Source organism: Bufo gargarizans, chromosome 1, assembly GCF_014858855.1.
Source record: "Bufo gargarizans isolate SCDJY-AF-19 chromosome 1, ASM1485885v1, whole genome shotgun sequence".
NCBI classification, from domain to species: domain Eukaryota; kingdom Metazoa; phylum Chordata; class Amphibia; order Anura; family Bufonidae; genus Bufo; species Bufo gargarizans.
This window is the reverse complement of record NC_058080.1, coordinates 638,012,950-638,040,889: the sequence shown is the minus strand read 5'-3', so window position 1 is coordinate 638,040,889 and position 27,940 is coordinate 638,012,950. Positions and strand designations below refer to the sequence as shown.

General features: G+C 40.9%; 1 protein-coding gene across 2 annotated transcripts in view; it reads right to left on the bottom strand.

Annotated features, from left to right (window-relative positions):
- MCTP1 (multiple C2 and transmembrane domain containing 1) overlaps positions 1-27,940 on the bottom strand; it is a 1,090,031-nt gene that overhangs the window by 619,657 nt on the left and 442,434 nt on the right. The gene's annotated exons all lie outside the window — the stretch shown is intronic.

Genomic DNA, 27,940 nt, shown 5'->3' with positions numbered 1-27,940 from the left:
AACCCTAAAGTGTCATCTCGAGAACTACAGCAGGCTCTGGCTACTGTTGATGTAGAAGTACATGCCTCTACAATCAGAAAGAGACTGTACAAGTTTAACTTGCATGGGAGGTGTGCAAGGAGGAAACCTTTGCTTTCCAAGAGAAACATCGAGGCCAGACTGACATTTGCCAGAGATAAAGTTGACAAAGACCAGGACTTCTGGAATAATGTTCTTTGGACAGATGAGTCCAAAATTGAATTATTTGGACACAACAGCAGAGGACATGTTTGGCGTAAACCAAACACAGCATTCCAAGAAAAGAACCTCATACCAACTGTGAAGCATGGAGGTGGAAGTGTCATGGTTTGGGGCTGCTTTGCTGCAGCAGGACCTGGTCAGCTCACCATCATAGAATCCACGATGAATTCTACTGTGTATCAGAAGGTGCTTGAAGAACATGTGAGACCATCAGTTAGAAAATTAAAGCTGAAGCGGAACTGGACCATGCAACATGACAATGACCCAAAACATACTAGTAAATCAACCAAAGATTGGCTGAAAAAGAAGAAATGGAGAGTCCTGGAATGGCCAAGTCAAAGTCCAGATTTGAATCCCATTGAGATGCTGTGGGGTGACTTGAAAAGGGCTGTACGTGCAAGAAACCCCTCAAACATCTCACAGCTGAAAAAGTTCTGCATTGAGGAGTGGGGTAAAATTTCCTCAGACCGATGTCGAAGACTGGTAGATGGCTACAAGAACCGTCTCACTGCAGTTATTTCAGCCAAAGGAGGTAACACTCGCTATTAGGGGCAAGGGTGTCCTATCTTTTTCCTCAGTTAGAATAGGCATTTTTGTAGAATGACATTTACAGAAGATCTTGAAAAGACTTTTCTTCAGTTTTCTTTGTTTAGTCGGATTACTTTAATCTCTCTGTATTGTTGAAACGGAGATGAAATAACCTTTTATTAAAAATGTTACAAAAAACCACATGCTTTCAAAGGGTGTCCTAATTTTTTCACATGACTGTATATATATATATATAGTATAATAGCACAATCTATCGATGTGTGTGTCTGTATGATATATTGTCTGCTTTCCCTCTGCCAGAATAACAGGTTGGCACTTCTGAACTGTAGTAGCAGAATTCAGATACTGCATGGCACGATGTTTGTTGTGTGATAATGACTCAATATACTGGGGACCAGGAATGACTTGATGCCTGTCCCATCAGATTACATTATAATGAGAAGACACTTGCGCAGAATTGGCAGCAGTAAAGTTCAGAAAGGGCACCAGCTCTGCCGCTCTGACAGCCAGGCTTCTTGTGACAATGAGGTCTTCTCTCTGAGTCCTCTGGTGTCTACTCATGAAGTTTCACTTAGGCAAGAAAGTGATAAAATGTGCTGTATACCCTGATGTTTGCTTATACCGTAATATCTTTCTAAACATCAGTTTAATAGCAGGAGCCAGCATTATGTGCAGTCTGAATTCTCTACTCCCAGAGTCCCTGTGGTTAAATCGCTGCTGTTATGCATCACAGTCACCCAGATGTGTTCTATCTAGAGAACACAATTGAGCAAATTATATCTCTTCAAAGCTACAACCAGGGGATATTGTTTGCATAATGATATCACAATAAATCCCCCAGAACAGTCATGTAATACTGACATCATGATGTGGTGTCTCCCATCATTCTTCTATATGTTTATGAGAAGAGGATCACTGAAGGAAAAGGGAGGATGTTCAAAATCTTTATTTCTGAGCAAAAAACGTCTTGCAAAAAAAGTCTACCACCAGGAGCGTAACTAAGATTCATAGAGTCCAATAGCAAGATAAGATGGGGCCACTATAACCTAGTGTAAGAAAATTAAAACTATGTAACTAGAGACCTTTTCAAAAATGTGAGCGCTTTGCCGAATTTCTCCCAAAAATTTGCTTCGTTACGAATTAATTCAACATAACGTGCATTAAATCAGGTCTATCCGAGCCTGAAGTTAAACTTTAGGAAGAATGTATCTCAGTGTACATCACTGTGCAGTGCAGCAACATGCATAGCTAGTCCTTTATGGTAGCAAACAGTTAATGTGCATCAGAATGACAGGCAGGTCACATATATGGACGTGTGCATGATCGTGCAGGCCACTAACATTTCTAGCTAGCCCCTAGCTAAACCAAAAGAAAAGCATCCAGCAACCTTCAGTAGAGAAAAAAAGGCTGCCCGCCCCTGCAGGTGTCCCAAAGACTCTTTAGTGGAACAAAATAAGAACATGAAGGCAGTGCCAAGAAAAAAGAAAAAAAGGTTCTTTTAATCCATGTTGTATCAGTGCAAATACATGCATTTTATTCACTTCTGTTTGCTGTAGAATGACTGTGTGTCACTATTAGGCTTAGTTCACACTTCACCTATTTGGTCAGTTATTCTCATCAGTTATTGTCAGCCCAAAGCAGGTGCAGGTCAAACCCACAGAACAGATATAAGTCTATATAAGTCAATATTCAACCCTTTAAATAGACCTTGTCACAAGGTCTATTTAAAGGGTTGAACATTGACTTATAGAAGAGCTGCCTTACATCTGGTGGTATTAGAGGCAGAGCTTGCTAAGAGCTCATTTGAATACTCTCTTTCCAGAATTCTAGAGGAGCATGTATGGCCTATAAGCCTCCTCACGCCGATTAAGGTGCGCTCTCTCCAAGGAGAGATACATACTAACCCCTAAACCTGACTTAGGCTTCTCACCCAGTTAAGCCAGTACTCTCTGCTCTGCACTGATGAGGGGCAATCATCCCAAAACAGCTGTCTGCAGATGAGGTGCTGGCTTATTTATTATCCAAGTCATGTCTTAAGGCCTACTTAAAGGGTTGAACATTGACTTATAGGATAACTGCTTTACATCTGGTGGCCTTAGAGGCATTGCTAGCTAAGAGCCCATTTGTATCCCTTTCTTCTTAGAAGTAGAAAAAGAATTGTGGTCTGAAGAACAAAGTACAGTGCTGGCGGAATATCATGGCAGTTAGTGGCTGCTCTTCTAGAGATGAGCTTATTCTGGTTGTAACAAGTTATACCCTATCCACAGGATAGGGGATAAGGTTAACTACTAGATTGTTGGTGGTCCGACCTCTTAGACCTTAAACAATCACAAGCACTGGGACCCCAAACCCCACATAGCACCCTGAAATGAATGTAGTGGCAGGTTGAGCATACACTACACACAAGCTGCTCCATTCATCCCTATATGACTACCAGAAATAGCCGAGTGCTTCCACTCAGCTAACTTTGACAATCCTGTGCAGTGGCGTACTGCCAATAGAGTCAGACCACGCAGCTGCTATGGGGCCCGTAGGGGAAGGGGGCCCGGCTGTGAATGGACCTGGACCCATAATTAAACTAAATAAAAATGGCTGCTCAGAGTTCCTGTCTATGGTTCCGGGCATGTATTCTGGCCCCCTGCTTCCCCTGTGTTCGGGTGGGCCCCCCTTAGTCCATGTTTCGCTGGCAGTCACACTCCCTGCTTGCCTAGAGCGCTCTGTCTGCTGGGCCTAGTTGATTTGCCAATCAGCATTTAGCAGTGTTGTGCTAGCAGTAGCAGAGTATGCTGCTGATTGGCTAGCCTAGCAGGGGAACTTGAGCCAGCTGTGCTGGGGGGACTACTGTTGCTGCTGGCCTTGCTGTGACCTGACCTGACTGCCGTGACCGGGAACCAGCATCACCCTGCAGACACCAGTCATCCTGCAGAGAGCGTGACTTATCGTTTCCTCCAGGATTCAGTTTGTTTGAAGATCTACTCTGCCTGGCGCTCTGCCACACAGTGACAGCAGCATCAAGTGCACAGTAAGTTAGCAGCAGTGTGCACTGAAAGGCCAAAGTTCAAAGTTGCAATGAGTATTCATTTTAAGCAACAATAGCAAGCGCAGTTCATTTATAGGGGTCGGGGCTATGGTCGCATACATAAGCAGCAGAGCAGACAGCAGGCAAAGTCCATAAGGAGGGGCTAAGGTGGCACTGGCACAGTTCATAAAGGGGGGGGGCACCATAGCTCCCCCTTATGAACTGTGCTAGTTGTCTGCTTATGTGTGCACCATGGTCCCCACCATTTTGATCTTTGCTTGTTGCTGTCCTGCCTATTATATCGTGCAACACCATAGCCGCCTTCCCTCCCCCATGAATTGTGTCTGTTGTGCTGGCTATTATATAGTGCGCCACCAAAGCCGCCCCCCCATGAACTGTGTCTGCTGTGCTGCTATTATATAGTGCGACACCATAGCCGCCCCCCCCATGAACTGTGTCTGCTGTGCTGCCTATTATATTGTGCAACACCATAGCCGCCTTCCCCCCCCCCATGAACTGTGTCTGTTGTGCTGCCTATTATATAGTGCGCCACCAAAGCCGCCCCCCCATGAACTGTGTCTGCTGTGCTGCCTATTATATCGTGCAACACCATAGCCGCCTTCCCCCCCCCATGAACTGTGTCTGTTGTGCTGCCTATTATATAGTGCGCCACCAAAGCCGCCCCCCCCGTGAACTGTGTCTGCTGTGCTGCCTATTATATAGTGCGCCACTATATAATAAGCAGCACAGCAGGAACAGTTCATGGGAGGTATGGCAGTGGCACACTATATAATAATCAGCCGACACAGTTAATTGGGTAAGATTATGTGAACTTTTGTGATTTCTATTCCAGCAAAGGAGTAGAATTACCTGAATCGCTGTGTCCGCCTTATGCCAAACAATGCTGGCACCCACTTTATTGCATTCATTATAATGGGATCTGTTGGGTTCCTGCGCAAGTAGGTGAGTCTGGTGTGTGTAGTGAGAGGGGCTAAGAACAGGGCATGGGGGCCCAATTCAAATTCTCGCTATGCGGCCCAATGATTTCTATGTACGCCCCATGTCCTGTGGATAGGTGAACTTGCAACAACTGGAATATCCCTTTAAGCCTAGTGTTGTGAGAATCTGAGTCATGCCTGTGCTCTTGGGCCCTGGACTGAGCATAATATGGGGGTAGACTAGCAAGTTAATGTGCCCAAATTGTGGTTTCAGTTGTACAAAAAAATCTGGCATACATGCAGTGCATCATATTTATTATGTGTTTTAGACACTTTTTGTGCCTTTATTGATAAGGGGGGATGGTTTATATTGCACACAAATTTGGCAGAAAATTAGGTGATGTAAAGTGAAACATGTCCAAAATGCACTACATTTATCATCCAGCAGGAACTACTTTGATGAATTTGGTGCATCTTTAGACTATCTAATCTAACAGGGTAAATATGAAGGTGAAATTCGAAGTCTGCTGCTGGCCATTTCATTTTGTTTGTGCCAAAGGTTCTTAATTTTGTCGCATTTGGAAACAGGTCCATTTTGTGGAAAATTGTGGTTGGGCTGATTTAAAAAAAATGCACTCTATGTGATAAATTCAAGACAATTTGCTCCATATCAGATTTCCTTTAAAAAGAGGTCACAACCAGTGATGGCCAGTTCGCAGTGTTCGCCCGCAAAAACATGCGATCTTCCATCTTAACTGACAAGTCTGACGAGGCACAGGTAAGTCCTTGCGGTCTCCGGGAGCAGGCCGTTCTGAGAACGGCCCCCAGAGGTTGTTCTCGGAACTGCCTGCACCCGGAGACCGCATTTCATTTCAGACTGGCTTGCGCACAGGCACAGGTAAGGACTTACCTGTGCCTCGCCGGACTTGTCAGTTAAGATGGCAGATCGCATGTGTTCGCGGGCGAACACTGCGAACTGGCCATCTCTAGTCACAACACCTAAAACAACCGCTGACTGATGCATAGAAGATCAAGCTAATGTATTTTTTAAGTTTTTTAAAATATAAACATCAAAAATAAATTAAGAATTCAAATCCCTCCCATTTTTCCATTTTACATATATCAAAAAAATTCAACATTGGTATCACTGCATCTGAAAATGCCCCAAATATTAAAATATAAACATATTTATCCAAATGGTTAAACTGGTGTTTTTTTTTTGTCTCTTTGTGTCCCAAAATAAATGTAATAAAAAGTCAAACTTTCATGTATATCCCAAAATGGCATCAGAAAAAAGTGTATACAGAAATATAAAAAAACTATGGGTGTCAGAATATGGTGATGCAATGAACATTTTTTACAAGTTCTTATTTTTATTTTAAGTATTAAAACAAAATAAAAACTATAAATAAGGTATCACTGTAATCGTACCCACCCACTCATAGTAAAAAGTCATGTCATTTTTCCCGCATAGGGAAAGCCATAAAACTATGGTGGAATTGCATTTTTATGCCATCCCGTTTTACATTTTTTCCAGCTTCCACCTCCATTGTATGGCTTATTCAATCTAGACAAACCAGGCCTCCTATGACCGTGTGAATGAAAAAAATAAAACACATATTATAATTGTTCTCTCGGTTTCTAATCCACCAGGGAACAGGAGTCCACTTTTTGCTTGACGTTTCAAAAATATCTCAAGAGATCAATCTGGCTAACAATGTAACTCCAGCCACAAAACATGTGTCTGCTTTTTAGTAAATACAAAATTGCAGGAATCAAGCAAACTGCATAAAAAACTTGGCAAATGCTTCACACATTTGTTGCAAATCCTACTCCACCAACAAAATAGCTAAAACACTTCACTTTTCTGGTGTAAAGCCTTTCATACATTACCCCCTAAGCTTACACTGTCTAAATATTAGACAGGATTAGTAAATCTAGCCCAGTGTATCTGTTTTTGCTGGAGTGTTCCCTTAGCTGATATCTGATATCTATTTTAGCAGTGAAACAGAACCTTGTGTAACATGGATCTTATCGTACTTGTAAATCATCCGAGGCTCACCAGTCTCGCTTCTGCACTATGTGATAGTGTCAGAACATTTAGCTGATGCTAAGAATTACATTTCGGTAACACAGCAAATTATTTTCTATCGTGAGTCTTTTGCCAAGATCTTAGAAAGTTAGGCCCCTTTCACACGAGCGTGACGGATTAGGTCTGGATGCGTTCAGGGTGCGTTCAGTGAAACTCGCACCATTTTGCAAGCAAGTTGAGTCAGTTTTGTCTCCGGTTGCGTTCAGTTGTTCACTTTTTTCCGCACGAGCGCAATGCGATTTGATGCGTTTACAAACAACATGTCCTAGCAACCATCAGTGGAAAAACACATCACACCCGCACTTGCTTGCGGATGTAATGCGTTTTTCACGCAGCCCCATTCACTTCTATGAGGCCAGAGCTGCCCGGAAAATGCAGAATATAGAACATGTTGCGATTTTCACACAACACAGAAGTGATGCGTGAAAAACAACGCTCGTGTACACAGACCCATTGAAATGAATGGGTCAGGATTCAGTGTTGGTGCAATGCGTTCATGTCACGAATTGCACCCACGTGGAGAACTCGCTTGTGTGAAAGGGGCCTTAGAGGTTTGTCTTCTTATTTTTTTTTACATGAATCTGTAAACTTGTCTTTCCTGAATTCATAAGCACTATGGGGTGAAATTCATTCCTCCCCTTATGCTGTTTCTTGGTCGGTGGATTTACAACTTTTTAATGCAATTGCATCTTTTCTAGTCGCAACTGGCATTTTACGCGCCCTTGGCCATGTACGGGTATGACCAGAAACTAGTGTAAATGAAGACTGAAATCTATGGCAGATGTCTTGTCATAAATGACATGCCCCCTCCGGTAGCGCAGACCGGATCAAGACGGGCGCAGCAGACACCGGTCTTGATGAATCAGGGCCTATATTCCTGAATAACTAACTACATGTATTACATCTACAATCTGTAAATTCAGCATGGAATTGAGAACCTTCCAAATCTTTTAAAATGTATTCTGAAATTGGAATTGCCTCTTTCCTGTGTGGACTGCCAAGTGTGAGTATCCTTCATCATCTTAACAGCTGTGACAACGTATCAGGCAACGGTATTAGCACTTTAATCCGATATAGTATATTTGAGTCAGTGGTCTCAGAACTATCAAGAGGAATACAGTTAGGGAACTGCATCATCTATCTTATATCCCTTACTTCTCTTTCCTGTTTCTCTATTGGTTTCTTTCACTTTACTTTCCCTATATATGTAACATAGGATGTGCCTACTTAGTTTTTACATATGTCTGTAATAATAAGGAAAATAAATAATTATAGAACATATATACATGTATGTAACATGTATACTAACATTGTAATATAATTATTATAACATTTTGACACTGAAATAAATTACCCCTACACCGGAGACTGACAAAAAAAAAAGTGACAAGACTGGGGTTTTTGAACACCATTGTGCCTATATTTAGGAGCACGTGGTGTAGCTGGCCAGCTAAGACCTGTCCTAGGTTGCTAACATAGATTATATGTTTATACAGCTAGACCTGCCAATAACCTTAATACAGTTCCTATGTTTGTGTTTTAAAGACAAAGGCAGAGTTATTTACAGTGACTTCATGTTTGGATGTCATATAAGTGTTATATTTTGTGTTCACAGAAGAAGAAAAGATAGTATGCCTTTAAGATTCATTATATGAATGTGAGGTAAGCTCAATGACACAGCAGACACAACAGAAAGCATATAGTTAAACTGTTGTTGCTAAGAAGGAGTCTTGACCAATCCTAGCTAGCCTCACACAGCCCAGGAGTTTTGACCAATTACAGCTAGCCTCACACATAGCTTGTGTGGGAAAGTCCCCTAGCAGGAGCTGCTAGAATCATTACACCAGAGGAGAGGAGCTGAACAGAAACACACTCCATTAAGAGCTATGTTTTATGGAAGCAAGAGGCCAAAATAGGTATTTAAAACAGTTATTTAATGTTCCTACTGTTAATATAGTGATTAGAACTGTATACTGAACTGGTTATATGTATATTTATTTACAGTTCGACCATACAAACTACTGAGCCATACAATCATACAATTGCAAACTACAAAGTTCACAATCCAAATTCCATATTGCAATCCAAATTGCATACAACCATACCAGATCATACTCAATAGTTACTGCTAACTGCATACTGCAAATTGCGACCAAATTCAAATACAAGGACAGAGGGCATCCGCTATCAGGGTGTGCCTCTGGGCTGAACCATTATCTAGGGTTCTGACAGGGTCAGATGTCCCGCTATGTAGCCCTTATATGCCCCTGATGCCCGATGAAGTTTATCACTGATTATCGGTATAGCAGTGCTATGTTGGGGATATACATTGATAGCCCAAATTGGGCTCTTTTTATATAATATGTATTAAAAGTTATGTTTTAATTGGTTTTTACTTTCTGTGATAATATTTTGATTTTTGCATAACATATGTGATTATCCACACTTAAGTTTTTAGTATTTTCCTCTCTGTATATTAGAGCCCATCTTTTATATTTCATTATTTGATGAAATTAGAATTTTCCAAATTTCTATATTCAGATTATTTATGTGCTATTTCGCAAGAGAAAACTATTGAAGAGTATATATATATGCAGGAAAATTGATATTTCACACAATGAAACATAATTGTCCCTTGTTGACCATCTAAAAAAAGTTGGGAGGTATGCGCTCATTCATCGGGTGATCCTGTCGCTTGTGCAGGCACCACCATAGTTTCTGGGCAGCAGATCGTGTGGTCTAAACAGTGAGCTGCTGCTCAGAAATCAAGAATCTGAATGAGGAATAGCGATCCCTCGTCCTCATACTGTGAAGATCGCTGCATCTAAATGCAGATTTCTCCTTCACTGAATGAGCAGCCGACTATCGGGAAGGAACGGTTCCTTCCCGAAATTCAGCTGCAGAATCGTCCTGTCTAAATCCACCTTTAATCCTTATCCAGGATGGGCCCCTGCTTCCCTAATAGCTACACCCCTGCAAAACTGTTTCCCCCCTTAGATTTTTTTATACTACATTGTAATTAGTGATGAGCGAATCGACTTTGGATGAAACATCCAATGAGCCGAAGTTATTACTTCGCATAATAAATTCTGAATTTTATTTATACTCTAAAACACCATTTCCCGAACTCGGGTTCGGCTCCAAGTGGTACCTTGGAACCGAACCCGAGTTCGGGAAATGTTTTTTTACAGTATAAATCAATTTCTGAAGTTATTATGAGAAGTCTTGCGAGACTTCGCGAAGTAATGACTTCGGCTCATCGGAGCCAATACATTCTAATACTGTACGGAGCACTCGCTCTGTACAGTATTGAAACAAAGATTTTTGCAAATCGACTCGCTCATCACTAATTGTAATTACAGTGTGCCCTGGAAACAGTAACAACCAGGGACAGAAGTGATAACAACTACAAACGTGTTAATGAGTTAGTTGTTGGTCATTCCAGGCGGAAAAAAAGCTTATTTACAATATAATGGATGTGTGGGTATACATGGGTGTTTTACTGTTCCCCCGATCCTGCACTCAGGTTGCACATTATGCAGTTATTTGCAAACATAATAAGGAAATTAGCATCATAATAGGAAAATTCCCAGGTTTCGCAGGGCTGATGGCATTGTTCAGGATTATAGAGGAGTTAGATTTTAAGTTATAGCATTCTAAACTATGAATATCACATTCCAAATTCAGAAAACAACAGAGAACAGATATCTAGTATAAATGTAAATGACAAACGAGGCACACGATTTTTCTAGTAAAAAGGATGCACAGCCTGAATTGAAAAGTAAGTGCTCAAGAGGATGAAACATTCTCTCATTGCATCCTTCTACTCTGCAGTAGTACTTCAAAGCACAAGCCGCCTAAAAGCAGGAGCTTCACATGGCCAGTCTTTAGATAATATTACAGTGGTAAGCTATATTGTTTTCTACAGAATAGAATCGGTGCAGACTAGAATATGCACCAGTCTATTTAATCTCTATACTACTCTGTCTGTGCTCAGTACTGTGCCTCTGATTTCATTTGAAAACATACAGTGGATATAAAAAGTCTACACAACCCTGTTAAAATGTCAAGTTTCTGTGCTGTAAAAAAAATGAGACAAAGATCAATCATTTCAGAACTTTTTCCACCTTTAATGTGACCTATAAACTGTACCACTCAATTGAAAAACAAACTGAAATCTTTTAGGTGGAGGGAAGAAAACAAAACAAAAAAAATAATAATGTGGTTGCATAAGTGTGCACACCCTCGTATAAATGGGGATGTAGCTGTGTTCAGAATTAGAAAATATGTAGTGACATTATCAAGAATGTCAATCTGGACGTCCCTCCAAAATTGATGAAAAAACGAGAAGAAAACTGGTCTGGGAGGCGACCAAGAGGCCTTCAGCAACATTAAAGGAGCTGCAGGAATATCTGGCAAGTACTGGCTGTGTGGTACATGTGACAACAATCTCCCGTATTCTTCATATGTCTGGGCTACGAAGAAAAACATCCAAGCCAGGCTACATTTTGTAAAAACACATCTGAATTCTCCCAAAAGCATGTGGGAAAAGGTGTTATGGTCTGATGAAACCAAGGTCGAACCTTTTGGCCATAATTCCAAAAGATATGTTTGGCGCAAAAACAACACTGCACATCACCAAAAGAACACCATACCCACAGTGAAGCATGGTGGTGGCAGCATCATGCTTTGGAGCTGTTTTTCTTCAGCTGGAACTGGGGCCTTAGTTAAGCTAGAGGGAATTATGAACAGTTCCAAATACCAGTCAATATTGGCACCAAACCTTCAGGCTTCTGCTAGAAAGCTGAACTTGAAGAGGAACTTCATCTTTCAGCCTGACAACGACCCAAAGCATACATCCAAATCCACAAAGGAATGGCTTCACCAGAGGAAGATTAAAGTTTTGGAATGGCTCAGCCAGAGCCCAGACCTGAATCCGATTGAAAATCTGTGGGGTGATCTGAAGAGGGCTGTGCACAGGAGATGCCCCCGCAATCTGACAGATTTGGAGTGCTTTTGCAAAGAGTGGGCAAATCTTGCCAAGTCAAAATGTGCCCTGCTGATAGACTCATACACAAAAAGACTGAGTGCTGTAATAAAATCAAAAGGTGCTTCAACAAAGTATTAGTTTAGGGGTGTGCACACTTATGCAACCATATTATTTTATTTTTATATTTTTTCTTCCGTCTACCTAAAAGATTTCAGTTTGTTTTTCAATTGAGTTGTACAGTTTATAGGTCACATTAAAGGTGGAAAAAGTTCTGAAATGATTTATCTTTGTCTCATTTTTATTAAATGACAGACACCTGACATTTTAACAGGGGTGTGTAGACTTTTTATATCAACTGTGTATGGGTGATTTCAGTTAAATTAATTAAGAAAATTGTGACAACAGTTATCAGATGTAGTGGCCGGGTTTGGGGTGGCCCCAATGCTATGTTAGGTCCTCTGTTGAAGTGTCACCATGTGTTGCTGCTCTGCGGAAGGGTTGGCACGGCGTGGAGCACCACAATGGGATATAAGTCCAGAGAGTCAGGGTCTGCAGTTAACATGGGTGCTTCTTTATTGGAGGAACTCAAGTACAAAACAATACAGGAAAAACATTGAGCTGGTTTCTCCACTCTCCTCCTGGGCAGAAGAAGGTTATATGCTAAGGAAAGGAGCTATCATAGACTTGTATAGAGTTTCAATGCAAGTCTACGGAAATGACTAAGCAGGTTTTCCAGACATAAAAAAGTCTTCAGATAAACAAAATAGCTAAACTAGACAATCAGAGTGTTTGTTTTTTTCCCTCCAAATCTTTACATTTGTAGAAAGTCATAAATTTACTAAATTATTAGCTGTCTGTGCATTAACCCTTAACCCCACAGTGGACTACTGCTATAATGTAATAAGTGCAAATGAACAGGATATATTACTATTAGGCTCCTTTCACACGGGCGAGCATTCTACGCAGGTGCAATGCGTGAGGTGAACGCATTGCACCCGCACTGAATCCTGACCCATTCATTTCAATGGGGCTGTGTACATAAGCAATGTTTTTCATGCATCACTTGTGCGTTGAATGAAAATCGCAGCATGTTCTATATTCCATTGTTTTCTACGCAACGCAGGCCCCATAGAATTGAATGGGGCTGTGTGAAAATCGCCTAGCATCTGCAGCTCACGGATGGCTGCTAAGGAGACGAGGGATGAGCGACCCGGGACCCCTTTTACTTTATTATTTTCCATTATAACATGGTTCTAATGGAAAATAATAGCATTCTTTAATACAGAATGCAAAGTCAAATGTCAATTGAGGGTTATTTTGCGGCATACCGTACGGATCCAGACGGATCTGTTTTGCAGCCCATAGACTTCTATTATGACGGAATGAATAACGAAATGCCTCTAAAGGTATTCCTTTATGCATTCCATCATAGAATTGCGTTATGGTCCGTGTTAACGGAATCCATAACGCAATTCTGCTTTTACCACCAAACGTGTGAACGAATTTCAAAACATGAAATTCAGTCAGCTCTAATTACTATAAACATATAAATGCTGTTAAACAATTTGCAACACAAAAGTGCACACAACAGCATAAATCACAGTGCAAGTTAACCCTTTAAAGTACAATTTTCCCCTAAAACCATTGTTAACAGGGAAAAATACTGCTGTATACAGCTGCAGCGTATGCAACTGTACAATCTCCTGGCACACTGTGTCCATGAAGCTGTATCCATTCAAAGGAGTCATAAAAAGAGATTTTATGGAATGAAGGAAGCAGCAGGATATATCATAATTACTGTACTGCATAAAAAGAGATTTTATGGAATGAAGGAAGCAGCAGGATACTGTACTGCATAAGTCTTCAGTACTCCTCCTGCATAATCACTGACTCTATTAACCCTGTGAATTAAGGACCAGCGGCGTACATGTACAGCGTGCTGATCTGGCTGGTGCAGGAGCAGTCACTGGCAGCCGGGCCCCGGCTGCATACGCCGACATCAGTGAAAACAACGATGCTGGCGTGTTAACCCCTTGCATGCCGGGGTCAAAGCTCCGTGGCATGCAGAGGGTACAGGTGCCTTCCGCTTCTCCATCGGGTCTCCATGCTTCAGTGACGAAGACAAGATGGCAGAGAAGGCAAGCCTGATGCCTTCCATAGGCATCGGAGCTTGCCTTTTACGGAAGCCTGTGAGATCCAGCCTTTAGGTTGGGTCTCACAGGCAGGCTGTCACCATAAAAGCTGACAGCCAATGCATTACAATACAGGTTGTATTGTAATGCATTGCAAAGGGAATCAGACCCCAAAAGTTGAAGTCCCAAAGTGGGACAAAAAAAAGTAAAAAAAAAAAAAAAGTGTTTTTCATAATAAAAAAGAAACTTTAAATAAAAAAATTCCCCAAATAAAACACAAAAAAATGTAAAAAAATAAAAATAAATAAAACCAGACATATTGGGTATTGCCACGTCCGTAACGACCAAAAATATCACATGATCCACCTCCTCACCTGAACGCCGTAGAAAAAATAAAACAAAAACTGTGCTAAAACAATCATTTTTTGTCACCTTACTTAACAAAAAGTCCAACACTGAGCGATCAAAAAGGTGCATGCCCTCCAAAATAGACAATCATCCAAAAATAAAATAAAAACTATGGCTCTCAGAATATGGAGACACTAAAACATGATTTATTTTGTTTCAAAAATGCTTTTATTGTGTAAAACTTAAATAAATAAAAAAAGTTTACATATTAGGTATCGCTGCATCCGTAATAACCTGCTGTATAAAAATATAACATGAATTAGCCCCTCAGGTGAACACTGTAAAAAATAAAAAAATAAAAACGGTGTAGAAAAAGCCTTTTTTGGTCACCTCACATCACAAAAAGTGTAATACCAAGCGATCAAAAAGTCATACGCAGTCCAAAATCATACCAATCAAACCATCATCTCATCCTGCAAAAAAATGAGCCCCTACATAAGACAGTAGCCCAAAGAATAAAAAAAACTATGGCTTTTAGAATATGGAGACACAAAAATAAAAATAAAATAAAAAATGCTTTATTATGTAGTATATAGTCATATTTGGTATTGTTGTGTCTGTAACAACCTGCTCTATAAAAATAGCATGATCTAACCTGTCAGATGAATGATGTAAAAATAACAAAAAATAAAAACAGTGCCAAAACAGCTATTTTTTGTTACCTTGCCTCACAAAAAGTGTAATATAGAGCAACCAAAAATCATATGTACACTAAAATAGTAACAACAAAACTGCCACCTTATCCCGTAGTTTCCAAAATGGGGTCACAAAGTGAATTTCTTAAATTTCATCTACATTTTCCTTTAATTCTTGTGGAACACCTAAAGGGTTAACAAAGCTTTTAAAATCAGTTTTGAATACCTTGAGGGGTGTAGTTTATAAAATGAGGCCATTTATGGGTGGTTTCTATTATGTAAGCCCAACAAAGTGACTGCAGAGCTGAACTGGTCCATAAAAATTGGGTTTTGGAAATTTTCTTGAAAATTTTAAGATTTGCTTCTAAAATTCTAAGCCTTCTAACGTCCCAAAAAAAGAAAATGATCCAAACATGAAGTAGATATATGTGAAATGTAAAGTAATAGCTATTTTAAGAGGTATCACTATCTGTTTTAAAGAAGAGACATTTTGAATATTGTGAATTTTTCCAGATTTGCTGCCAAAGGAGGTTCAACCAGTTATTAAATACAAGGGTTCACATACTTTCTCCACCTGCACTGTGAATGTTTACATGGTGTGTTCAATAAAAACATGGTAACATTTAATTCTTTGTGTGTTATTAGTTTAAGCAGACTGTGATTGTCTATTGTTGTGACTTAGATAAAGATCAGATCACATTTTATGACCAATTTGTGCAGAAATCCATATCATTCCAAAGGGTTCACATACTTTTTCTTGCAACTGTATGTAAATGAGCCTGGTAAGGAGACCAAGGGGTTGTACTAACCTTATTGGAGCCCAACCACGCCTCCTGTTAAGGAGCCCAGCACCGCCTGCGTCCTCCGAATCTCCTCCTTGCTCACAGTTAGATTGCCGTAATCTCACGATGATGCCAGCACAGGGAAGGAACACTATTCCGACACTGCGCATGCGCTAGCTCGCACATCACGATATTACAGCAATCTAACTGTGAGCAAGGAGGAGATTCGGAGGACGCAGGCGGTGTGGGGCTCCTTCATAGGGGGCGTGGCTGGGCTACAGAACGGTTAGTACAGCCCATTGGGCTCCTTACCAGGCTAATTTACATATCTATACAATCATTTTTTAAACACAATAAAAGCACACAGCGCTATGGGACAGGTATATTGCGGACATGCTAGTGGTGATCTAGCCGTGCATGTCCGCATCTCTATAGGCATCTGTTTTAGTATGGCCGCCTCACACAAACGTTTTTTTTCTGTTTCCATTCAGTTTTTTGGGTTCCGTTTACAGACCGCATACGGAACCATCAATTTTAATGGATGCGCAAAAACAACGGAAGGTACTCCATATGCATTCCATTTCCGTATTTCCGTTCTGTTCAAAGATAGAACATGTCCCATTACTGCCTGAAAATCACGTTCCGTGGCTCCATTCAAGTCAATGGTTCCACAAAAAAAAATGTATGCATACGGAATGTATCCATTCCGTTTTTGCGGGACCATCTATTGAAAATGTTATGCCCAGACCAATTTTTTTATGTACTTACTGTTTAAATATTTTTGTATGCTTCCGTTTGCGATCCGCAAAAAAAGGATCACAAATGGAAACCAAATGGAAAAACGGAATGGGAAAACTGAACAGAAACACTACTGAAACAGAAAAACGGATCAGTTTAAAACGGACCGCAAAAACATACGGTCGTGTGCAGGAGGCCTAACTATTACACTGAATAGAGACAGCTCTACCAGAGTATTAACGCCGTGCCTGTCAAACAAACACAACCACACCAAATCACAAAGCACCGCATACAATAAATCAAAGGAATACTTTATTTAATACCTATAAGACAATCAATGAATAAAAGATAATAGTAACACCATATATACACAGAAATGACAAGAACCACAATCAATGAATCACAGATCAAACATACAGACTTCTTAGTGACTGATATTCATTGCATTCTTATATTCCCATTGAAATAAGGAAAATAACTGTGGAACCCACGCTATATAGTGTGTGTCCTAACCTCCCAGTGGAGAGCAATGGATGCATAGGAAAGCATGAACATCAGATCAATTTGAATAACAATTTAAAGTGCCAAGAATAACATATACAAATCAAGAAGTACTGATAGTAATATACTATACCAACCAATGTGGTTAAAAACCCCACGGATTTATTCATGTTTTGTCTTATATGTATTAAATAAAGAATTCCTTTGATTTATTGTATGCAGTGCTTTGTGATTTGGTGTGGTTGTGTTTTAGTAACTACTTGCATTCCCCATGTACTGTAATAACAAAAATTCTGGAGCATTTTTTTTTTCATTTAACACTATGCGGTGCTGCTCCTCTATTATTCCTAATAAAACCTTCTGAATGAGTTGCCAGCATTCTGCAATAAACGTCGACTGTGTGTTACCAGATGGGGGTATGTCTCTGTACAGCTGGCCAGAAGCAGCACTGATTTCAGACTATGCAAGGACACCCCCATCTGCTAACAAACAACCAGTGGACCTTTATTCCAGACAGCCTGCAAAATTTTTATAAACATCTAGTAGGAACAATAGAGGAACACCATATCATATAGTTTTAAGAATAGGTGGTCCAGAATTGTTATTACATGGGGAATGGAATGAGTTACTAAAACAGACATGTCTGGAGAGGTGATAGGTCCGCTTTAAATCTCTGCACACCACGGCTACCATAAGTGGTCCAAACTGTATAAGGCCTCTTTCACACGACCGTTTCTGGGGGCCCCCCCCCCCCCCCCCCCCCATTAACGGGCCGTTTTTTGCGATCCGTGTACGGTCCGTATACGGAACCATTTATTTCAAAGGTTCCGCAAAAAAAAAAACGGAATGTACTCTGTATGCATTCCGTTTACGTATTTCCATTTTTTTCTGTTCCGTTAAAAGACAGAACATGTCCTATTATTGCCCGCAAATCAGGTTCCGTGGCTCCATTCAAGTCAATGGGTCCGCAAAAAAAAAACGGGACACATATGCATTCGTATCCGTTTCGTTTTTGTGGGACCAACTATTGAAAATTTAATGCCAATCCCAATTTTTGTTATGTAATTACTGTATACTGTATATGCCATACGGGAAAAACAGAACAGACACAGAAACACAACAGAAACAAAAAACGGAACAACGGATCCGTGAAAAACAGACTGCAAAACACTGAAATAGCCATACGGTCGTGTGAAAGAGGCCTAAAGCTGTAACATCTTGCTGGGTATACTAAAATAGATCTTACAGGAGCTGTTTTATTTCATGCCTATGTCAATAGTCCATAAAATCTGGCATACTTTTGTTCTGTGGAATCCTTCCTTACCATACATCTGTGTGAACGCCAACGGCTGAGATATGTAGGAGCCCATATTATTTGTTAAAGAAATCATTTACCAGCAGATAATACGTTCACTTCTCTTTGCAAAACAAATTATTTTATCAGCACTGATTTGTTTATTAACATGCAAACAAATTTAGTATTAGAGGCTTGGATTCATTCTCCTCCATTACCGACAGAAAATTAAAGGAACCATGCTGGTAAGGCTACTTTCACACTAGCGTTAATATTTTTAAGTATTGGGATCCGTCTTAGGGTCTCAATACCGGAAAAAAAACGCTTTCATTTTGTCCTTATTCATTGTCAATGGGGACAAAACATAACTGAACAGAACAAAATGCTCCAAAATGCATTCCGTTCTGTTCTTATACCGGAGAGCAAACCGCAGCATGCGGATCCATCGTGACCCACAATGCAAGTCAATGGGGACAGATCCGTTTTCTCTGACACAATAGAAAACGGATCGGTCCACCATTGACTTTCAATAGAGTTCATGACGGATCTGTCTTGGGTATGTTAAAGATAATGCAACTGAATCCAGCAAAAACGCTAGTGTGAAAGTAGCCTAACTTTAATGTACATTACCTGATCATACAGCCCAGCCAGATGGAATTCAATCACTGCTTACCATTACAGAGGGGAGAAAAATCAAAAACGATTTACACCATATGGTGAAAGATTTTATGGCTACTTTTGGTCACAAAGGGCAGAAAAAAAAAATCACATAAATTATACACTATTTATCATGGTTGACATTCTTATAATCATTACAAGTCTCCCTCTACTTTTTACTCCATAACTTTTATTATCCCGCAAATGAATGTCACCATGGAAAGTCATAGGGTGGAAGCTACGCATTTTTATCACAGGCGCCTTACGTTAAGTACTTTCTGGGTCAACTTTGAGTTCTGGGACAACTTTGAGTAGTGATGGGGAGTGACATTCAATAAAAAAAAAATGGAGGAGAGACATTTTAAAGTATGAGAGTCAGAAATCATGAGATTGCAAAGATTTGCAGATATTATAGTGAAAAATCTGACACACTGGTATTATGCCATCCAAACCGGCAATGTTCACAGGTTGGTGTGTGTCTGTAATATTGGCAGTGTTCAGGATACCACACACTACGTTCCCTGCTATCCTCCCTGGTTCCCCTACTTGAAAGGGACCACAGGTGTGTGCCAATATGTAAACCAAGATTACCTTGCTATTGAACCTTCCTCCGTGGTCTCCACTTTTCCTCTATTGCAGGCTTGACATCAGGGTTTAGCGGGTGTAGTATCTTTCTACTCGGATTCCCTGACAAAGGACAACACATTGTTGCGGTGGAAGTTTGGCACTCGTAACGATCCGTAGCTTGTATAGTATAATGATGACACTAGGTTGCTCCACGTGAGCCCGAGCTTTCAATTCACTAGCAAGGAGCAACGCCACCGGCCGGGGCATGGTTCTAATATAAAGATACCAAACCCGCTAAACCCTGAAGTCAAGCCTGCAATAGAGGAAAAGTACAGACAGTAAATTGTCATTCCCTTTCTCTGTACAGCATTGAGATTCTCTAGTATAAGGCCCCATGCACACGGCCGTGTTTCACAGCCGTGTGCGAGCCGTGGAACCGCGGCCTGGATCCCTCCTGAGAGCAGGAGCGCACGGCGTCACTGGTTGCTATGACGCCGTGCGCTCCCTGCTGCAGCCGCATACAGTAATACACTGGTATGATCTATACAAGTGTATTACTGTACTGTGCCGGCAGCAGGGAGTGCACGGCGTCATAGCAACCATGGAACTTCCAAAAAGTGTGCGCATGCTCAGCTATTTTTGGAACTTAGCAATGAATGGAGATCAGGCTGTGCATGTGCGGTGTTCAATCGTATCTCTAGATAGTATTGGGTCCCACAGCTGCACCTATCTGACATTGATGGCATATCCTAGTGACAACACCCCAGCCTGGGTGCGGCGGTGACCAGCTCTCCGTACGCCATTACAAATGGTTACATGATGCAAGGGGATCCGCGGCCAGTGATTGGCTGCAGGGGAGTCAAACCGGATGTTTACAGCGAGGAAGTGCAGAGGAGCATCACAGGCCTGGAAGAGAAGGAGCGGGGAGCCAGCACTGGGAAGCAGGTAGGTAATCTTTCCATTACAGGTTTAGCTAAGTGGGGGGGGGGGGGGTTGCGTGGCAGTCGAAATTCCGCCGCTTATGTGGCCAACATTCATGTTCATGATTTCAATGTTCACCATGTAATGCTTATTGTCCCGTGTGCTGGGCAACTGTACCCCTGATATCAGGTTTCAGCACAGCTTACATCTTATTACCAGGGGGATCTTCAAACAGAAATGAACTCTCCAGAATGGACAACCCTTTTATTATTCTAAAAATGATTTTCAACCAATTGTTACCGGACAGAAATCCTCTCGAAAAAAACGACCCACAAGGAGCCACAAATCTTGCCCAAAAAAACTAACAGTGACTTTCACGATTATGAAAATCAAAAAGCTTTATTAATGATATACAATAAATACATACATAATAATAAAAGGCAGCACAAAGGTGGGACACACAGATAAGGAACAGGACCCAAGGAGGGGCCGGGAGGTCAGCACACCAGAAAACAGGGAAAGAGTGTAAAGGATGAAAAACACCAAGGCGCCTCTAGACAAAAAGCCCCAAGCAAACTGCAATGGAGGCAAATGTGAGGACAATAAGGCTTGGTGAATAAACGGAATAAGCGTACCCTGAATGGTGTGTCGATCTCTCAGCCACCTCCTGACCTAACGCCGTTTCGCCAGAGACCTGGCTTCTTCCGGGGATATTCCGGGGATATGTGCTGCCTTTTATTATTATGTATGTATGTATTGTATATCATTAATAAAGCTTTTTGATTTTCATAATCGTGAAAGTCAGTATTCGAAAATTAACTTACAGTATCCCCCAATATATATCTTCTACAAACACCTCAACTGTATGTCACTGTAAAGCACCACAGATCTATGCTTCAGTTGCCGACCAAAAAAAGAAACCTCTCAGTGTAATTTTTTGGGAGTTGCACACTGTATAGGTAAGCATGGTCTAGTCCAGGGATTCCCGCCGTCACATCACTGTTTACCAGGCACAGCTCTGTACTTTTAGTGGTGGCTGTGCTTGGTTATACAGCTTAGTCCCACTCACTTCAATGGGACAGAACTGTAGTGATTGGTATTATCAGACACAACTGCTACTAAAAGTACAGAGATGTGCCTGTTAGACAATGAACGGGATGCGGCGGTCGCAGAAGTGCCATGGGCTCTTCAAGCTGTTGACCAGCAGGAGCTACTGAATTTTAGACTCCCAATGATTTCATATTGTTGGACCTTTTCTAAAGACAGACTTTTAGGAAAGAACTGGAAAACCCCTTTAATTAGTACTGAAATAAGTAAAAATAGTACTGTATGTTAAATGGAAAACCAGTTCAAATTGCTGGACTATACCTCCCCGCTTGTGAACACAAGTAAATGCAAAATTATTTCAAAGACCATTCAGACTGACAACATTGAAAGCAGTGTTCAGATTTTGGTCAGCAAAGGATCTGCAGAATATGAATATCTTCTGTGTTCCTTCTGTATTTTTCTCACTTCCATCAAAAAAGGACTTTTCTTGTGCCCAATATGGAGAGAATAGGGCATGATCTATAATTTGTGGACAGGCCACACAGATCCCCAAAAACTTGGATGTGTGCATGGCCCCATAGGAATGGGTCAGTGTGCTATCCACAAAAAATGCAGATGGCAAACTGATGAAAAATACAATTGTGTGCATAAAACCTTACACTTACACAGGGCACGGTGGATGACATGCGGATGCTAGAAACCCCCTCAGCACTACTATCATACAGGCCATGTCCCCATAATACCTTTGAATTGTATTTCCTTATCTAGCGGTCTGCTTTCACAATCTTGAGTAATACACCTTTGACGGTCATTGTTTTCGGAAAACAATTTCTGCACAGAGTAGCTGGTGGAAAAGGGTAACCATCTAATTTAACATGGCTTGAGATGACTGAGGGAACATGAACACAGGGGGCATATGGAAATACAGCACCGTGGAGAAAAGCTGAAATAAACTAGATTAGAGAACATGATGGAACAAAAAAGAAATATAGCAAAACTTAATAGGCCTTAAAATACCCACAGCGTGATAAAATAAAATCATTCAGCTGTCTTTCTCTTTTCCTTTTTGGTGCATTTTTTTGTCAAATTATATTATGGTAAGTCACGCAGCAGCACACCATTAAAAGTGAACTATTAGCCAAAAAGTTTGCATTGTAGTCAACTAACATATATTATATGCACAAATATTTAGCTATTTAGCCATCATAATTATTATTTGAAAGCGCCATTAATCCCAAGGTGCTGTACCTCTGAAAGCAGTATACTGTACATACTGTGCATTTGGAAGACTTCAGACCCTTTCACTTTTTCACAAGTCCAACTGCCACCATACAACCATAAAGTATGATCATCTTTTACCCTCACCTATCGTCTCCTTCCCCTTTCCCTGGTAGACTGTAAGTAGGGGTGAGCAAATCGCGCTTCGGATCTAAGATCCAAAGTCGATTTATTCCCCAACTTCGATTTTAATGCTTTACGGAGACCTGTCTCCGTACAGCATTAAAATGTATGTGCTGCGTGGAGGCAAAATTAGTTAAGTCTGAAGTCGGTTGAGACTTTCGGGCTTTGATTCTACAACCGGCTGGTACCTCGAAGCTGACTTTGGTTCCTGTAAGCAGGGAAATTCCTGATGCAACACTATAAAAATAAATGGTTATTGGAAACTAATGAAATATTTTCAGAAAAGGAATTGTCCTTTCCGAATTCCTCTACTCCATCTATTAAAACAACGTTTAGAGACTTATATAATATTCACAAGGAGTATTTGAAGTCGTTGTGGGAAATCCAGTCTCTAGATAACTATATTGAAAAGTCTATCGTTCCAAAAGGTCTACGCATCTTAATCCGCCACGCCAAACGCATTTGTACCCCTGACCTTCTCACCAAATGGGAGTTGGAGGCTACAGCAAGCTCTTCACGTTTAATGAAACTTCTGTTAGATCAAGAGAATATTAATATTGCAGCAGTAGAAAACACTTAGAACAACTAACTGAGACAGCATTTAAATTTAAGGATCACACAGAGTAAAAAAAATAATAATTGAGTTACATAATAACGTTGACAGATTTAAGACATCATTGATTGAACGTAAACATAGGCAATTCATTAAGGACCTAACGGAATTTTGTACTAAGACAGCGTACGAAGCTAAGCAGTCAAGTCAACAGGAGCCGATATAGAAATTCGGGGCCTAGATTGAACTCTAGAGATAACCAATCTACGTTATCTCACCATTATCTCAAACATTGGACCCCCAAAAATCCCCACTCCGTGGGGACCGTGACAAATACAGAAAGGGAACAAGAACAATTGGAGGGAGCGGAGGCACCATTTGCCTCCTCTTGTCTATCAATACAGTATTCGCCATCTTCCAACCCCATTACTTTTATAGGTCAAATGCCAACAAATACATATTCATTGAGGGACAGACTCCACCCCCCAAAAAAACCTTAGGGCAAGCTGATGATAAATTCACCATAGTAAATTTGTCAGGGATCACTTTATCAAAAACTGAAATGGCTGTTCTGGAAAAGGGACTATTATATGTTCCAACGACCCACTTCAATCTTTTTGAATGGGTTTAGGACCCTCATCTTTTTTTCCAGAAAACTCAGATGGCGAAAAATCTTCGCATCCAGAGACCAAAATAGATGCTCTGAGTAAGGATTAGAACCAAATGCTCTACAAGGGTTTGACAACTTTGTACAACTACTAGATGAGGGTGACCATCCTAAGGGATATGGTCCCTTCACAATTTTCAGGAATAAAGGTACCAAAATGCCACCCAAGACTCTAAGTGAGGTGAATATTGATCTACGGTTATTCTGAAATCAGTAATAAGGGATTTAGAGCATATCTACCCCACTGAATGTAAAAAGAACTATTCTCAGACAGAAAATGAGGCTTTAAAACAACTAAGCAATAGCAAAAATATTGTGATAAGGGGAGCAATATCACTATCCTTGCACTCCATCAATATAGGGAAATGTGCCTTTCACTCTTATAGGACAACCAAAACTATGAGCGTCTAAAGATGGATCCCACTAATATATACTCAGCTGAATTATCTCAAATACTGCAGGCAGCCTTTGAATGTAAATTCATTGATCACAATGAATATGAATACCTTAAACCTTCCTTTCCTAACACAGACACTTTTTATTCACTCTCAAAAATACACAAAGGCCTAAACCCTCTAAAGGGACGACCGATTGTGTCGGGTATTGACTCCCTGACACAGAATGCGGGCACATATATGGACCAGGTGCTTTGCCCCTTTGTTGTGGCCTTACCATCATATCGAAGGGACACTATTGATCTCCTTCAGCGACTGGAGGGAATCAATATTGAACCAGATATGTGGTTGGCCTCAATTGACATGGAGGCTCTATAAACATCGATCCCTCATAATAAAGGTTTGGCAGCTGCCAAATACTTCTTGGATCTAAAGATCTCTCTGATCATAGTCATTTTGTGATCTAATTGTTGAATTTTATTCTTACCCACAACTATTTTGTCTTTAGGGCAACACATTTATGAACAGTTCTGAGATGAAGACCTATACAGCACGTAGCTTTGCGAACTGCAACACTGTGGGAGTAGTCTATTTGGCGCAATGTGATTGTAGATTGAAATATGAAGGTAAAACCTGCAGAGCTTTAAAAAAAAGTGTCCTGGAACACATGAGGAGATATACGTAATAGACACGACAAACCACTAGCAAGAAATATTTTATTACTTCATGATGGAAACATAAAATCCATATATTTTTCAATGATTGAAACCATCAATACGAGGGGGAGACCTGGATAAAATTCGGAAAAAATAAAAATCCAGGCGGATCTACACCCTTAAGGCCACAACACCTTGTGGAATTAATGAAGGGATAGACTTTGCGTTCTTTCTATAAAGTCTATGTCCATTATCTATACAGGGAATACCGCATTACCAATATTATATAGGGTATTAAATAACGTTGGGGCCTGCAGCCAGCCCCATCTCTATATAATGGCAGTATCGCCTTTAATAAGTTTTACCTCTATAACCTATTTATTACAAATCTAATATCCTGTACGTTTGTTCTATAGTTACAATATCAGCTCACAGCGTACAGTATTGCTACCCCCTTCCCACTAAATTGCAGTTTTGTATACCAACAGAGACCGATCCCAGAGATCATATGGCTAATAGGTGATGCTAGGTGAACTCCGGTCATGTGACTACTTACAGCAACTTGGCTATGCCAATTTAACTCTGCCCTGCTGTGGATACAAGCACATGCGGTCTATGCACATGACTATATTACGATCACGTGACATATCATGATTGCTCACGTGACACGCTGTAATTGCTGGTGGCAAACATAAGAGATGCGACCGCACAGTAATGGCCACGAACATCATCACGGACACCAGGAGACCCTTTCTCACCCCGAGAGGCGGCGCAGCTCCTTACTATTCTGTGTTTCATCTATATACAGGTGGCCGCTATGTACGCCCATTGCCGTTTACCCTCTGTCTGACCCACTGGGGTGATCTGGTTCCTGCACCACATCATTGTCTCCTCCCATTTTGCGGACACGCAAGTAGACAACTGTAATGTATCTAGCAGGTCTCCCCTATAATTACAAAGAGAGACTGCAGAGATATCTTACATTATGATAATGAGCTGATGTTGAGATCGATTATATCAGTTTGCTTTTTAACTTTAAACAGCATAACTCCTCTTTTATATAGCTAAATGTTGATTTGCCACTTCTTCAGATTTAATTTCTGATCTGGTCCTGGTCAGGTATTAAGTCAAATGTACACAAAACAATTATGGGAAGCTCACTAAAATAGAGCACGGCCTGCTAACAACCAATAGCTAGACAATAAATATACAAAAAGATGGCCAGCTCACAAGAAGTCAATTAAATCTTATTTAATCCCAACCTATAAAATCGTGCCTGGTATTGGCCAATCATACATACAGTAATACACTCTTATGTGCTGACATGAATACGCCAAATAGCAGTATAAGACCAATATAATTATGAAATCAAAAACAATTCTAAAATATACTATCAAAATAGTGGTGTAGTTATAATAGTCACAGTCCCCCCTTTCTATTAAGCTGCGGAGCTCTCGCAGCTTACTATATGATATTTAGACTGCAACCCTATGTTGTTTTCATTTAGATTTTCTTGATTGGTATACTTCCAACAGGATAATGGAATTTTCTATGGGACTTAGGTGAGTGTCCAGTGTCTTAATTCACAGTGGTATATGCGTTAAATGATTGTTAATAGTGGGGCGCAGGTCCACTTACATGTCCAGTCACTTCGCCGCCTTTGTAGTATGATGGGTAGTTTTCGTTTGTAGCACTATGCGCTTCTTACACGATGTTGGTAGTAGTCTGGACAGTAAAGTCTGTTAATATCCAGTCCGTGTGTCGGCCGCTCCACAGACGTTCTCTAGGTTGCTAGTAACGCTGCGCGCCTGCACAGTGCGGCTTTCCGGACGCTGACGCCTCTACGTGTGTTCTCCGGTCGCTAGCGACACTGAGAACCTGCTCAGTACAGATTTAAGGACGCTCACGGCCCACAAGTTGTTTCACTTCGATGTTATAACTTCGTGCTTGCGCACTTCCACTTTTCAATCACCAGAATAGATATTCAGGATTTTGATGTTCTGAAGGTGTATCACAAATTATAACAGGGGTGCAGTCAATCTTCTAGCCAGACGCGTTTCAAAACCACATGGGTTTCTTCCTCAGTGGTAAAATATTAAATGTCAAATGTGTCCCCTGATGAGCCGAGTGACAGCATGGGTGCAGGGCTGCCATCAGAAATTTTGGGGCCCCTTACACAGCTCAAGGCCTGGGCCCCCCTCCTACCCCGCCCCTTTAGAATCCGTCCTGACTCCACCTCCCCTCCACCCCCAAGGACCTACCCCCAATTTCATTATTTTTTGACAACTACAAAGACAGTAAAAAATGATAATCAGCGATTTCAGTAAGGAATTATTTTTTGACCAAATAATATGAAGCCTGCTACCACGACAAGGTAGACTCTTTTAAGCAGGACCCCACACTAACACTAACTACACTACCTGTTCTAATCTGCCCTAGCAATCTTCCCCTGGCACATTTAAGAAAAAACACCTTAAAAGCACAAGGTTTACTGTTACACTGTTATGGGGGGATCTGTGGATGACGTACTGTTATGGGGGGAATCTGTGGAGGACTTACTGTTATGGGGGGAATCTGTGGAGGACTTACTGTTATGGGGGGATCTGTGGATGACACACTGTTATGGGGGGAATCTGTGGATGACACACTGTAAGGGGGATCTGCGGATGATACACTGTTATGGGGGATCTGTGGATGACGAAGACTGTTATGGGGATCTGTGGATGACACACTGTTATGGGGGATCTGTGGATGACAC